Source organism: Pseudophryne corroboree, unplaced genomic scaffold (genome assembly GCF_028390025.1).
Source record: "Pseudophryne corroboree isolate aPseCor3 unplaced genomic scaffold, aPseCor3.hap2 scaffold_1024, whole genome shotgun sequence".
Taxonomy (NCBI): Eukaryota; Metazoa; Chordata; class Amphibia; order Anura; family Myobatrachidae; genus Pseudophryne; species Pseudophryne corroboree.
The window spans coordinates 118,118-131,081 of NW_026967651.1; positions in this window are offsets into that span (position 1 = coordinate 118,118).

Consider the following 12,964-nt stretch of genomic DNA (forward strand, 5'->3'; position numbering starts at 1 on the left):
GTTAATTAAAGTAATCCAAAACTGGGATTGATATTTTGTCTCTTTTATTTTTACTTAAAGTACAATAACTTTTACCATTTTAATTTGTTTTAATAGTATATTGACAGTATTGTTTTCTTTCAAAAATCCACTTCATTTTCTTTACCCTATTATTAAAATGGTAATTGACAAAAACAAACTACATTGTCACCAGAAGAGCAATACAAAATGTACAAGTGATATATTAAAATCATCTTTCCAGCTTGAATTTCAATGATGCATTGGGTCAACAATTTTGTGAGAAACATATTCTCCCTTAAATAAAGATTTTCTTAATTCCTTACCTGTGTGCTAATTAGATATCACCTTGTTTTCACATTAAACAGACTTCCACATGAGAAAGCAGCAAGGATGCAGTGGCATTAATGTTTCCTGGTGTCAACTTGTATTATTTCAGTAGACATTGAAATGAGGATGCATCTTGCTGCCTTTCCAATGAAGCAAGTTTAATTTAGTAATAGGTGAAAAACCATCCTTACAAAGGTGTTAATCAGAGACTTGGCTTTGTGGACACTTTTCAGAGAACAAATTTGTTAGCATAAAAATAAAGCCAGAAAATAAAGAGCTGTTTAATCACTCAATTGGATTTTTCTGCCAGCATATTTTTTTTCTCTGCAACCCACTGCTAAATTGTGCTTCCTAGCTGTTTTTATAAAATCACTGAATCAAATCTTACTCTGATTACATCAGAGAAGGCCAGGTACCCTACACCATAACAGGGGGTTTGAAATTTTGACTTGTCTACTTAAAGATCACCAAAATCTGATAACAAGGTCAATTAGGTCCCTGGGTGGGATTGAACCACCAACCCTTTGGTTAATAGCCGTACATACTAACTGATTGCGCCACAGAGACACTTTACAAAAGTCCATACTGACAAAGGCTAATAAGCATTTAACTAAAACGTTTCCTAGAAAAACTTTAAAAAGTCAATAATCTGGAGAGTTTTTGTAAGATGTTTCTTCCATCAACCAACGAAGAAACACATTGGTACTTTCCCATGATGAGTGAGTGCTTCAGGATCTCTTGAACTTACATGTGCAGCAGAGTACTGCAATGGAAGCATGCTGGGCCCATAACCCAGAGGTAGGCAGATTGAAACTATCCTCTGCTATATGCATTTTTTTTTTGTTAATTAAAGTAATCCAAAACTGGGATTGATATTTTGTCTCTTTTATTTTTACTTAAAGTACAATAACTTTTACCATTTTAATTTGTTTTAATAGTATATTGACAGTATTGTTTTCTTTCAAAAATCCACTTCATTTTCTTTACCCTATTATTAAAATGGTAATTGACAAAAACAAACTACATTGTCACCAGAAGAGCAATACAAAATGTACAAGTGATATATTAAAATCATATTTCCAGCTTGAATTTCAATGATGCATTGGGGCAACGATTTTGTGAGAAACATCTTCACCCTTAAATAAAGATTTTCTTAATTCCTTACCTGTGTGCTAATTAGATATCACCTTGTTTTCATATTAAATAGACTTCCACATGAGAAAGCAGCAAGGATGCAGTGGCGTTAATGTTTCCTGGTGTCAACTTGTATTATTTTAGTAGACATTGAAATGAGGATGCATCTTGCTGCCTTTCCAATGAAGCAAGTTTAATTTAGTAATAGGTGAAAAACCATCCTTACAAAGGTGTTAATCAGAGACTTGGCTTTGTGGACACTTTTCAGAGAACAAATTTGTTAGCATAAAAATAAAGCCAGAAAATGAAGAGCTGTTTAATCACTCAATTGGATTTTTCTGCCAGCATATTTTTTTTTTCTGCAACCCACTGCTAAATTGTGCTTCCTAGCTGTTTTTATAAAATCACTGAATCAAATCTAACTCTGATTACATCAGAGAAGGCCAGGTACCCTACACCATAACAGGGGGTTTGAAATTTTGACTTGTCTACTTAAAGATCACCAAAATCTGATAACAAGGTCAATTAGGTCCCTGGGTGGGATTGAACCACCAACCTTATGGTTAATAGCCGTACATACTAACCGATTGCGCCACAGAGACACTTTGCAAAAGTCCATACTGACAAAGGCTAATAAGCATTCATCTAAAACGTTTCCTAGAAAAACTTTAACAAGTCAATAATCTGGAGAGTTTTTGTAAGATGTTTCTTCCATCAACCAACGAAGAAACACATTGGTACTTTCCCATGATGAGTGAGTGCTTCAGGATCTCTTGCACTTACATGTGCAGCAGAGTACTGCAATGGAAGCATGCTGGGCCCATAACCCAGAGGTAGGCAGATTGAAACTATCCTCTGCTATATGCATTTTTTTTTTTGTTAATTAAAGTAATCCAAAACTGGGATTGATATTTTGTCTCTTTTATTTTTACTTAAAGTACAATAACTTTTACAATTTTAATTTGTTTTAATAGTATATTGACAGTATTGTTTTCTTTCAAAAATCCACTTCATTTTCTTTACCCTATTATTAAAATGGTAATTGACAAAAACAAACTACATTGTCACCAGAAGAGCAATACAAAATGTACAAGTGATATATTAAAATCATATTTCCAGCTTGAATTTCAATGATGCATTGGGGCAACGATTTTGTGAGAAACATCTTCACCCTTAAATAAAGATTTTCTTAATTCCTTACCTGTGTGCTAATTAGATATCACCTTGTTTTCACATTAAACAGACTTCCACATGAGAAAGCAGCAAGGATGCAGTGGCGTTAATGTTTCCTGGTGTCAACCTGTATTATTTCAGTAGACATTGAAATGAGGATGCATCTTGCTGCCTTTCCAATGAAGCAAGTTTAATTTAGTAATAGGTGAAAAACCATCCTTACAAAGGTGTTAATCAGAGATTTGGCTTTGTGGACACTTTTCAGAGAACAAATTTGTTAGCATAAAAAAAAAGCCAGAAAATAAAGAGCTGTTTAATCACTCAATTGGATTTTTCTGCCAGCATATTTTTTTTCTCTGCAACCCACTGCTAAATTGTGCTTCCTAGCTGTTTTTATAAAATCACTGAATCAAATCTAACTCTGATTACATCAGAGAAGGCCAGGTACCCTACACCATAACAGGGGGTTTGAAATTTTGACTTGTCTACTTAAAGATCACCAAAATCTGATAACAATGTCAATTAGGTCCCTGGGTGGGATTGAACCACCAACCTTTTGGTTAATAGCCGTACATACTAACTGATTGCGCCACAGAGACACTTTGCAAAAGTCCATACTGACAAAGGCTAATAAGCATTCATCTAAAACGTTTCCTAGAAAAACTTTAAAAAGTCAATAATCTGGAGAGTTTTTGTAAGATGTTTCTTCCATCAACCAACGAAGAAACACATTGGTACTTTCCCATGATGAGTGAGTGCTTCAGGATCTCTTGAACTTACATGTGCAGCAGAGTACTGAAATGGAAGCATGCTGGGCCCATAACCCAGAGGTAGGCAGATTGAAACTATCCTCTGCTATATGCATTTTTTTTTGTTAATTAAAGTAATCCAAAACTTGGATTGATATTTTGTCTCTTTTATTTTTACTTAAAGTACAATAACTTTTACCATTTTAATTTGTTTTAATAGTATATTGACAGTATTGTTTTCTTTCAAAAATCCACTTCATTTTCTTTACCCTATTATTAAAATGGTAATTGACAAAAACAAACTACATTGTCACCAGAAGAGCAATGCAAAATGTACAAGTGATATATTAAAATCATCTTTCCAGCTTGAATTTCAATGATGCATTGGGTCAACGATTTTGTGAGAAACATCTTCACCCTTAAATAAAGATTTTCTTAATTCCTTACCTGTGTGCTAATTAGATATCACCTTGTTTTCACATTAAACAGACTTCCACATGAGAAAGCAGCAAGGATGCAGTGGCGTTAATGTTTCCTGGTGTCAACCTGTATTATTTCAGTAGACATTGAAATGAGGATGCATCTTGCTGCCTTTCCAATGAAGCAAGTTTAATTTAGTAATAGGTGAAAAACCATCCCTACAAAGGTGTTAATCAGAGACTTGGCTTTGTTAACACTTTTCAGAGAACAAATTTGTTAGCATAAAAATAAAGCCAGAAAATGAAGAGCTGTTTAATCACGCAATTTGATTTTTTTGCCAGCATATTTCTTTTTCTCTGCAACCCACTGCTAAATTGTGCTTCCTAGATGTTTTTATAAAATCACTGAATCAAATCTAACTCTGATTACATCAGAGAAGGCCAGGTACCCTACACCATAACAGGGGGTATGAAATTTGACTTGTCTACTTAAAGATCACCAAAATCTGATAACAAGGTCAATTATGTCCCTGGGTGGGATTGAACCACCAACCTTTTGGTTAATAGCCGTACATACTAACTGATTGCGCCACAGAGACACTTTGCAAAAGTTCATACTGACAAAGGCTAATAAGCGTTCATCTAAAACGTTTCCTAGAAAAACTTAAAAAAGTCAATAATCTGGAGAGTTTTTGTAAAATGTTTCTTCTATCAACCAACGAAGAAACACATTGGTACTTTCCCATGATGAGTGAGTGCTTCAGGATCTCTTGCACTTACATGTGCAGCAGAGTACAGCAATGGAAGCATGCTGGGCCCATAACCCAGAGGTAGGCAGATTGAAACTATCCTCTGCTATATGCATTTTTTTGTTTGTTAATTAAAGTAATCCAAAACTGGGATTGATATTTTGTCTCTTTTATTTTTACTTAAAGTACAATAACTTTTACCATTTTAATTTGTTTTAATAGTATATTGACAGTATTGTTTTCTTTCAAAAATCCACTTCATTTTCTTTACCCTATTATTAAAATGGTAATTGACAAAAACAAACTACATTGTCACCAGAAGAGCAATACAAAATGTACAAGTGATATATTAAAATCATCTTTCCAGCTTGAATTTCAATGATGCATTGGGGCAACGATTTTGTGAGAAACATCTTCACCCTTAAATAAAGATTTTCTTAATTCCTTACCTGTGTGCTAATTAGATATCACCTTGTTTTCACATTAAACAGACTTCCACATGAGAAAGCAGCAAGGATGCAGTGGCGTTAATGTTTCCTGGTGTCAACTTGTATTATTTCAGTAGACATTGAAATGAGGATGCATCTTGCTGCCTTTCCAATGAAGCAAGTTTAATTTAGTAATAGGTGAAAAACCATCCTTACAAAGGTGTTAATCAGAGACTTGGCTTTGTGGACACTTTTCAGAGAACAAATTTGTTAGCATAAAAAAAAAGCCAGAAAATGAAGAGCTGTTTAATCACTCGATTGGATTTTTCTGCCAGCATATTTTTTTTCTCTGCAACCCACTGCTAAATTGTGCTTCCTAGCTGTTTTTTATAAAATCACTGAATCAAATCTAACTCTGATTACATCAGAGAAGGCCAGGTACCCTACACAATAAGAGGGGGTTTGAAATTTTGACTTGTCTACTTAAATATCACCAAAATCTGATCACAAGGTCAATTACGTCCCTGGGTGGGATTGAACCACCAACCTTATGGTTAATAGCCAAACACACTAACCGATTGCGCCACAGAGACACTTTGCAAAAAGTACATACTGACAAAGGCTAATAAGCATACATCTAGAACGTTTCCTAGAAAAACATTAAAAAATCAATAATCTGGAGAGTTTTTGTAAGATGTTTCTTCCATCAACCAATGAATAAACACATTGGTACTTTCCCATGATGAGTGAGTGCTTCAGGATCTCTTGCACTTACATGTGCAGCAGAGTACTGCAATGGAAGCATGCTGGACCCATAACCCAGAGGTAGGCAGATTGAAACTATCCTTTGCTATATGCATTTTTTTTTGTTAATTTAAGTAATCAAAACTGGGATTGATATTTTTGCTCTTTTATTTTTACTTAAAGTACAATAACTTTTACCATTTTAATTTGTTTTAATAGTATATTGACAGTATAGTTTTCTTTCAAAAATCCACTTAATTTTCTTTACCCTATTATTAAAATGGTAATTGACAAAAAAAACTACATTGTCACCAGAAGTGCAATACAAAATGTACAAGTGATATATTAAAATCATCTTTCCAGCTTGAATTTCAATGATGCATTGGGGCAACAATTTTGTGAGAAACATCTTCACCCTTAAATAAAGATTTTCGTAATTTCTTACCTGTGTGCTAATTAGATATCACCTTGTTTTCACATTAAACAGACTTCCACATGAGAAAGCAGCAAGGATGCAGTGGCGTTAATGTTTCCTGGTGTCAACCTGTATTATTTCAGTAGACATTGAAATGAGGATGCATCTTGCTGCCTTTCCAATGAAGCAAGTTTAATTTAGTAATAGGTGAAAAACCATCCCTACAAAGGTGTTAATCAGAGACTTGGCTTTGTGGACACTTTTCAGAGAACAAATTTGTTAGCATAAAAATAAAGCCAGAAAATGAAGAGCTGTTTAATCACGCAATTTGATTTTTTTGCCAGCATATTTCTTTTTCTCTGCAACCCACTGCTAAATTGTGCTTCCTAGCTGTTTTTTATAAAATCACTGAATCAAATCTAACTCTGATTACATCAGAGAAGGCCATGTACCCTACACCATAAGAGGAGGTTTGAAATTTTGACTTGTCTACTTAAATATCACCAAAATCTGATCACAAGGTTAATTACGTCCCTGGGTGGGATTGAACCACCAACCTTTTGGTTAATAGCCATACATACTAACTGATTGCGCCACAGAGACACTTTGCAAAAGTTCATACTGAAAAAGGCTAATAAGCATTCATCTAAAACGTTTCCTAGAAAAACTTTAAAAAGTCAATAATCTGGAGAGTTTTTGTAAGATGTTTCTTCCATCAACCAACGAAGAAACACATTGGTACTTTCCCATGATGAGTGAGTGCTTCAGGATCTCTTGCACTTACATGTGCAGCAGAGTACTGCAATGGAAGCATGCTGGGCCCATAACCCAGAGGTAGGCAGATTGAAACTATCCTCTGCTATATGCATTTTTTTTTGTTAATTAAAGTAATCCAAAACTGGGATTGATATTTTGGCTCTTTTATTTTTACTTAAAGTACAATAACTTTTACCATTTTAATTTGTTTTAATAGTATATTGACAGTATTGTTTTCTTTCAAAAATCCACTTCATTTTCTTTACCCTATTATTAAAATGGTAATTGACAAAAACAAACTACATTGTCACCAGAAGAGCAATACAAAATGTACAAGTGATATATTAAAATCATCTTTCCAGCTTGAATTTCAATGATGCATTGGGGCAACGATTTTGTGAGAAACATCTTCACCCTTAAATAAAGATTTTCTTAATTCCTTACCTGTGTGCTAATTAGATATCACCTTGTTTTCATATTAAACAGACTTCCACATGAGAAAGCAGCAAGGATGCAGTGGCGTTAATGTTTCCTGGTGTCAACCTGTATTATTTCAGTAGACATTGAAATGAGGATGCATCTTGCTGCCTTTCCAATGAAGCAAGTTTAATTTAGTAATAGGTGAAAAACCATCCTTACAAAGGTGTTAATCAGAGACTTGGCTTTGTGGACACTTTTCAGAGAACAAATTTGTTAGCATAAAAATAAAGCCAGAAAATAAAGAGCTGTTTAATCACTCAATTGGATTTTTCTGCCAGCATATTTTTTTTCTCTGCAACCCACTGCTAAATTGTGCTTCCTAGCTGTTTTTATAAAATCACTGAATCAAATCTAACTCTAATTACATCAGAGAAGGCCAAGTACCCTACACCATAACAGGGGGTTTGAAATTTTGACTTGTCTACTTAAAGATCACCAAAATCTGATAACAAGGTCAATTAGGTCCCTGGGTGGGATTGAACCACCAACCTTTTGGTTAATAGCCGTACATACTAACTGATTGCGCCACAGAGACACTTTGCAAAAGTTCATACTGACAAAGGCTAATAAGCGTTCATCTAAAACGTTTCCTAGAAAAACTTAAAAAAGTCAATAATCTGGAGAGTTTTTGTAAAATGTTTCTTCTATCAACCAACGAAGAAACACATTGGTACTTTCCCATGATGAGTGAGTGCTTCAGGATCTCTTGCACTTACATGTGCAGCAGAGTACAGCAATGGAAGCATGCTGGGCCCATAACCCAGAGGTAGGCAGATTGAAACTATCCTCTGCTATATGCATTTTTTTGTTTGTTAATTAAAGTAATCCAAAACTGGGATTGATATTTTGTCTCTTTTATTTTTACTTAAAGTACAATAACTTTTACCATTTTAATTTGTTTTAATAGTATATTGACAGTATTGTTTTCTTTCAAAAATCCACTTCATTTTCTTTACCCTATTATTAAAATGGTAATTGACAAAAACAAACTACATTGTCACCAGAAGAGCAATACAAAATGTACAAGTGATATATTAAAATCATCTTTCCAGCTTGAATTTCAATGATGCATTGGGGCAACGATTTTGTGAGAAACATCTTCACCCTTAAATAAAGATTTTCTTAATTCCTTACCTGTGTGCTAATTAGATATCACCTTGTTTTCACATTAAACAGACTTCCACATGAGAAAGCAGCAAGGATGCAGTGGCGTTAATGTTTCCTGGTGTCAACTTGTATTATTTCAGTAGACATTGAAATGAGGATGCATCTTGCTGCCTTTCCAATGAAGCAAGTTTAATTTAGTAATAGGTGAAAAACCATCCTTACAAAGGTGTTAATCAGAGACTTGGCTTTGTGGACACTTTTCAGAGAACAAATTTGTTAGCATAAAAAAAAGCCAGAAAATGAAGAGCTGTTTAATCACTCGATTGGATTTTTCTGCCAGCATATTTTTTTTCTCTGCAACCCACTGCTAAATTGTGCTTCCTAGCTGTTTTTTATAAAATCACTGAATCAAATCTAACTCTGATTACATCAGAGAAGGCCAGGTACCCTACACAATAAGAGGGGGTTTGAAATTTTGACTTGTCTACTTAAATATCACCAAAATCTGATCACAAGGTCAATTACGTCCCTGGGTGGGATTGAACCACCAACCTTATGGTTAATAGCCAAACACACTAACCGATTGCGCCACAGAGACACTTTGCAAAAAGTACATACTGACAAAGGCTAATAAGCATACATCTAGAACGTTTCCTAGAAAAACATTAAAAAATCAATAATCTGGAGAGTTTTTGTAAGATGTTTCTTCCATCAACCAATGAATAAATACATTGGTACTTTCCCATGATGAGTGAGTGCTTCAGGATCTCTTGCACTTACATGTGCAGCAGAGTACTGCAATGGAAGCATGCTGGACCCATAACCCAGAGGTAGGCAGATTGAAACTATCCTTTGCTATATGCATTTTTTTTTGTTAATTTAAGTAATCAAAACTGGGATTGATATTTTTGCTCTTTTATTTTTACTTAAAGTACAATAACTTTTACCATTTTAATTTGTTTTAATAGTATATTGACAGTATAGTTTTCTTTCAAAAATCCACTTAATTTTCTTTACCCTATTATTAAAATGGTAATTGACAAAAAAAACTACATTGTCACCAGAAGTGCAATACAAAATGTACAAGTGATATATTAAAATCATCTTTCCAGCTTGAATTTCAATGATGCATTGGGGCAACAATTTTGTGAGAAACATCTTCACCCTTAAATAAAGATTTTCGTAATTTCTTACCTGTGTGCTAATTAGATATCACCTTGTTTTCACATTAAACAGACTTCCACATGAGAAAGCAGCAAGGATGCAGTGGCGTTAATGTTTCCTGGTGTCAACCTGTATTATTTCAGTAGACATTGAAATGAGGATGCATCTTGCTGCCTTTCCAATGAAGCAAGTTTAATTTAGTAATAGGTGAAAAACCATCCCTACAAAGGTGTTAATCAGAGACTTGGCTTTGTGGACACTTTTCAGAGAACAAATTTGTTAGCATAAAAATAAAGCCAGAAAATGAAGAGCTGTTTAATCACGCAATTTGATTTTTTTGCCAGCATATTTCTTTTTCTCTGCAACCCACTGCTAAATTGTGCTTCCTAGCTGTTTTTTATAAAATCACTGAATCAAATCTAACTCTGATTACATCAGAGAAGGCCATGTACCCTACACCATAAGAGGAGGTTTGAAATTTTGACTTGTCTACTTAAATATCACCAAAATCTGATCACAAGGTTAATTACGTCCCTGGGTGGGATTGAACCACCAACCTTTTGGTTAATAGCCATACATACTAACTGATTGCGCCACAGAGACACTTTGCAAAAGTTCATACTGAAAAAGGCTAATAAGCATTCATCTAAAACGTTTCCTAGAAAAACTTTAAAAAGTCAATAATCTGGAGAGTTTTTGTAAGATGTTTCTTCCATCAACCAACGAAGAAACACATTGGTACTTTCCCATGATGAGTGAGTGCTTCAGGATCTCTTGCACTTACATGTGCAGCAGAGTACTGCAATGGAAGCATGCTGGGCCCATAACCCAGAGGTAGGCAGATTGAAACTATCCTCTGCTATATGCATTTTTTTTTGTTAATTAAAGTAATCCAAAACTGGGATTGATATTTTGGCTCTTTTATTTTTACTTAAAGTACAATAACTTTTACCATTTTAATTTGTTTTAATAGTATATTGACAGTATTGTTTTCTTTCAAAAATCCACTTCATTTTCTTTACCCTATTATTAAAATGGTAATTGACAAAAACAAACTACATTGTCACCAGAAGAGCAATACAAAATGTACAAGTGATATATTAAAATCATCTTTCCAGCTTGAATTTCAATGATGCATTGGGGCAACGATTTTGTGAGAAACATCTTCACCCTTAAATAAAGATTTTCTTAATTCCTTACCTGTGTGCTAATTAGATATCACCTTGTTTTCATATTAAACAGACTTCCACATGAGAAAGCAGCAAGGATGCAGTGGCGTTAATGTTTCCTGGTGTCAACCTGTATTATTTCAGTAGACATTGAAATGAGGATGCATCTTGCTGCCTTTCCAATGAAGCAAGTTTAATTTAGTAATAGGTGAAAAACCATCCTTACAAAGGTGTTAATCAGAGACTTGGCTTTGTGGACACTTTTCAGAGAACAAATTTGTTAGCATAAAAATAAAGCCAGAAAATAAAGAGCTGTTTAATCACTCAATTGGATTTTTCTGCCAGCATATTTTTTTTCTCTGCAACCCACTGCTAAATTGTGCTTCCTAGCTGTTTTTATAAAATCACTGAATCAAATCTAACTCTAATTACATCAGAGAAGGCCAAGTACCCTACACCATAACAGGGGGTATGAAATTTGACTTGTCTACTTAAAGATCACCAAAATCTGATAACAAGGTCAATTATGTCCCTGGGTGGGATTGAACCACCAACCTTTTGGTTAATAGCCGTACATACTAACTGATTGCGCCACAGAGACACTTTGCAAAAGTTCATACTGACAAAGGCTAATAAGCGTTCATCTAAAACGTTTCCTAGAAAAACTTAAAAAAGTCAATAATCTGGAGAGTTTTTGTAAAATGTTTCTTCTATCAACCAACGAAGAAACACATTGGTACTTTCCCATGATGAGTGAGTGCTTCAGGATCTCTTGCACTTACATGTGCAGCAGAGTACAGCAATGGAAGCATGCTGGGCCCATAACCCAGAGGTAGGCAGATTGAAACTATCCTCTGCTATATGCATTTTTTTGTTTGTTAATTAAAGTAATCCAAAACTGGGATTGATATTTTGTCTCTTTTATTTTTACTTAAAGTACAATAACTTTTACCATTTTAATTTGTTTTAATAGTATATTGACAGTATTGTTTTCTTTCAAAAATCCACTTCATTTTCTTTACCCTATTATTAAAATGGTAATTGACAAAAACAAACTACATTGTCACCAGAAGAGCAATACAAAATGTACAAGTGATATATTAAAATCATCTTTCCAGCTTGAATTTCAATGATGCATTGGGGCAACGATTTTGTGAGAAACATCTTCACCCTTAAATAAAGATTTTCTTAATTCCTTACCTGTGTGCTAATTAGATATCACCTTGTTTTCACATTAAACAGACTTCCACATGAGAAAGCAGCAAGGATGCAGTGGCGTTAATGTTTCCTGGTGTCAACTTGTATTATTTCAGTAGACATTGAAATGAGGATGCATCTTGCTGCCTTTCCAATGAAGCAAGTTTAATTTAGTAATAGGTGAAAAACCATCCTTACAAAGGTGTTAATCAGAGACTTGGCTTTGTGGACACTTTTCAGAGAACAAATTTGTTAGCATAAAAAAAAAGCCAGAAAATGAAGAGCTGTTTAATCACTCGATTGGATTTTTCTGCCAGCATATTTTTTTTCTCTGCAACCCACTGCTAAATTGTGCTTCCTAGCTGTTTTTTATAAAATCACTGAATCAAATCTAACTCTGATTACATCAGAGAAGGCCAGGTACCCTACACAATAAGAGGGGGTTTGAAATTTTGACTTGTCTACTTAAATATCACCAAAATCTGATCACAAGGTCAATTACGTCCCTGGGTGGGATTGAACCACCAACCTTATGGTTAATAGCCAAACACACTAACCGATTGCGCCACAGAGACACTTTGCAAAAAGTACATACTGACAAAGGCTAATAAGCATACATCTAGAACGTTTCCTAGAAAAACATTAAAAAATCAATAATCTGGAGAGTTTTTGTAAGATGTTTCTTCCATCAACCAATGAATAAACACATTGGTACTTTCCCATGATGAGTGAGTGCTTCAGGATCTCTTGCACTTACATGTGCAGCAGAGTACTGCAATGGAAGCATGCTGGACCCATAACCCAGAGGTAGGCAGATTGAAACTATCCTTTGCTATATGCATTTTTTTTTGTTAATTTAAGTAATCAAAACTGGGATTGATATTTTTGCTCTTTTATTTTTACTTAAAGTACAATAACTTTTACCATTTTAATTTGTTTTAATAGTATATTGA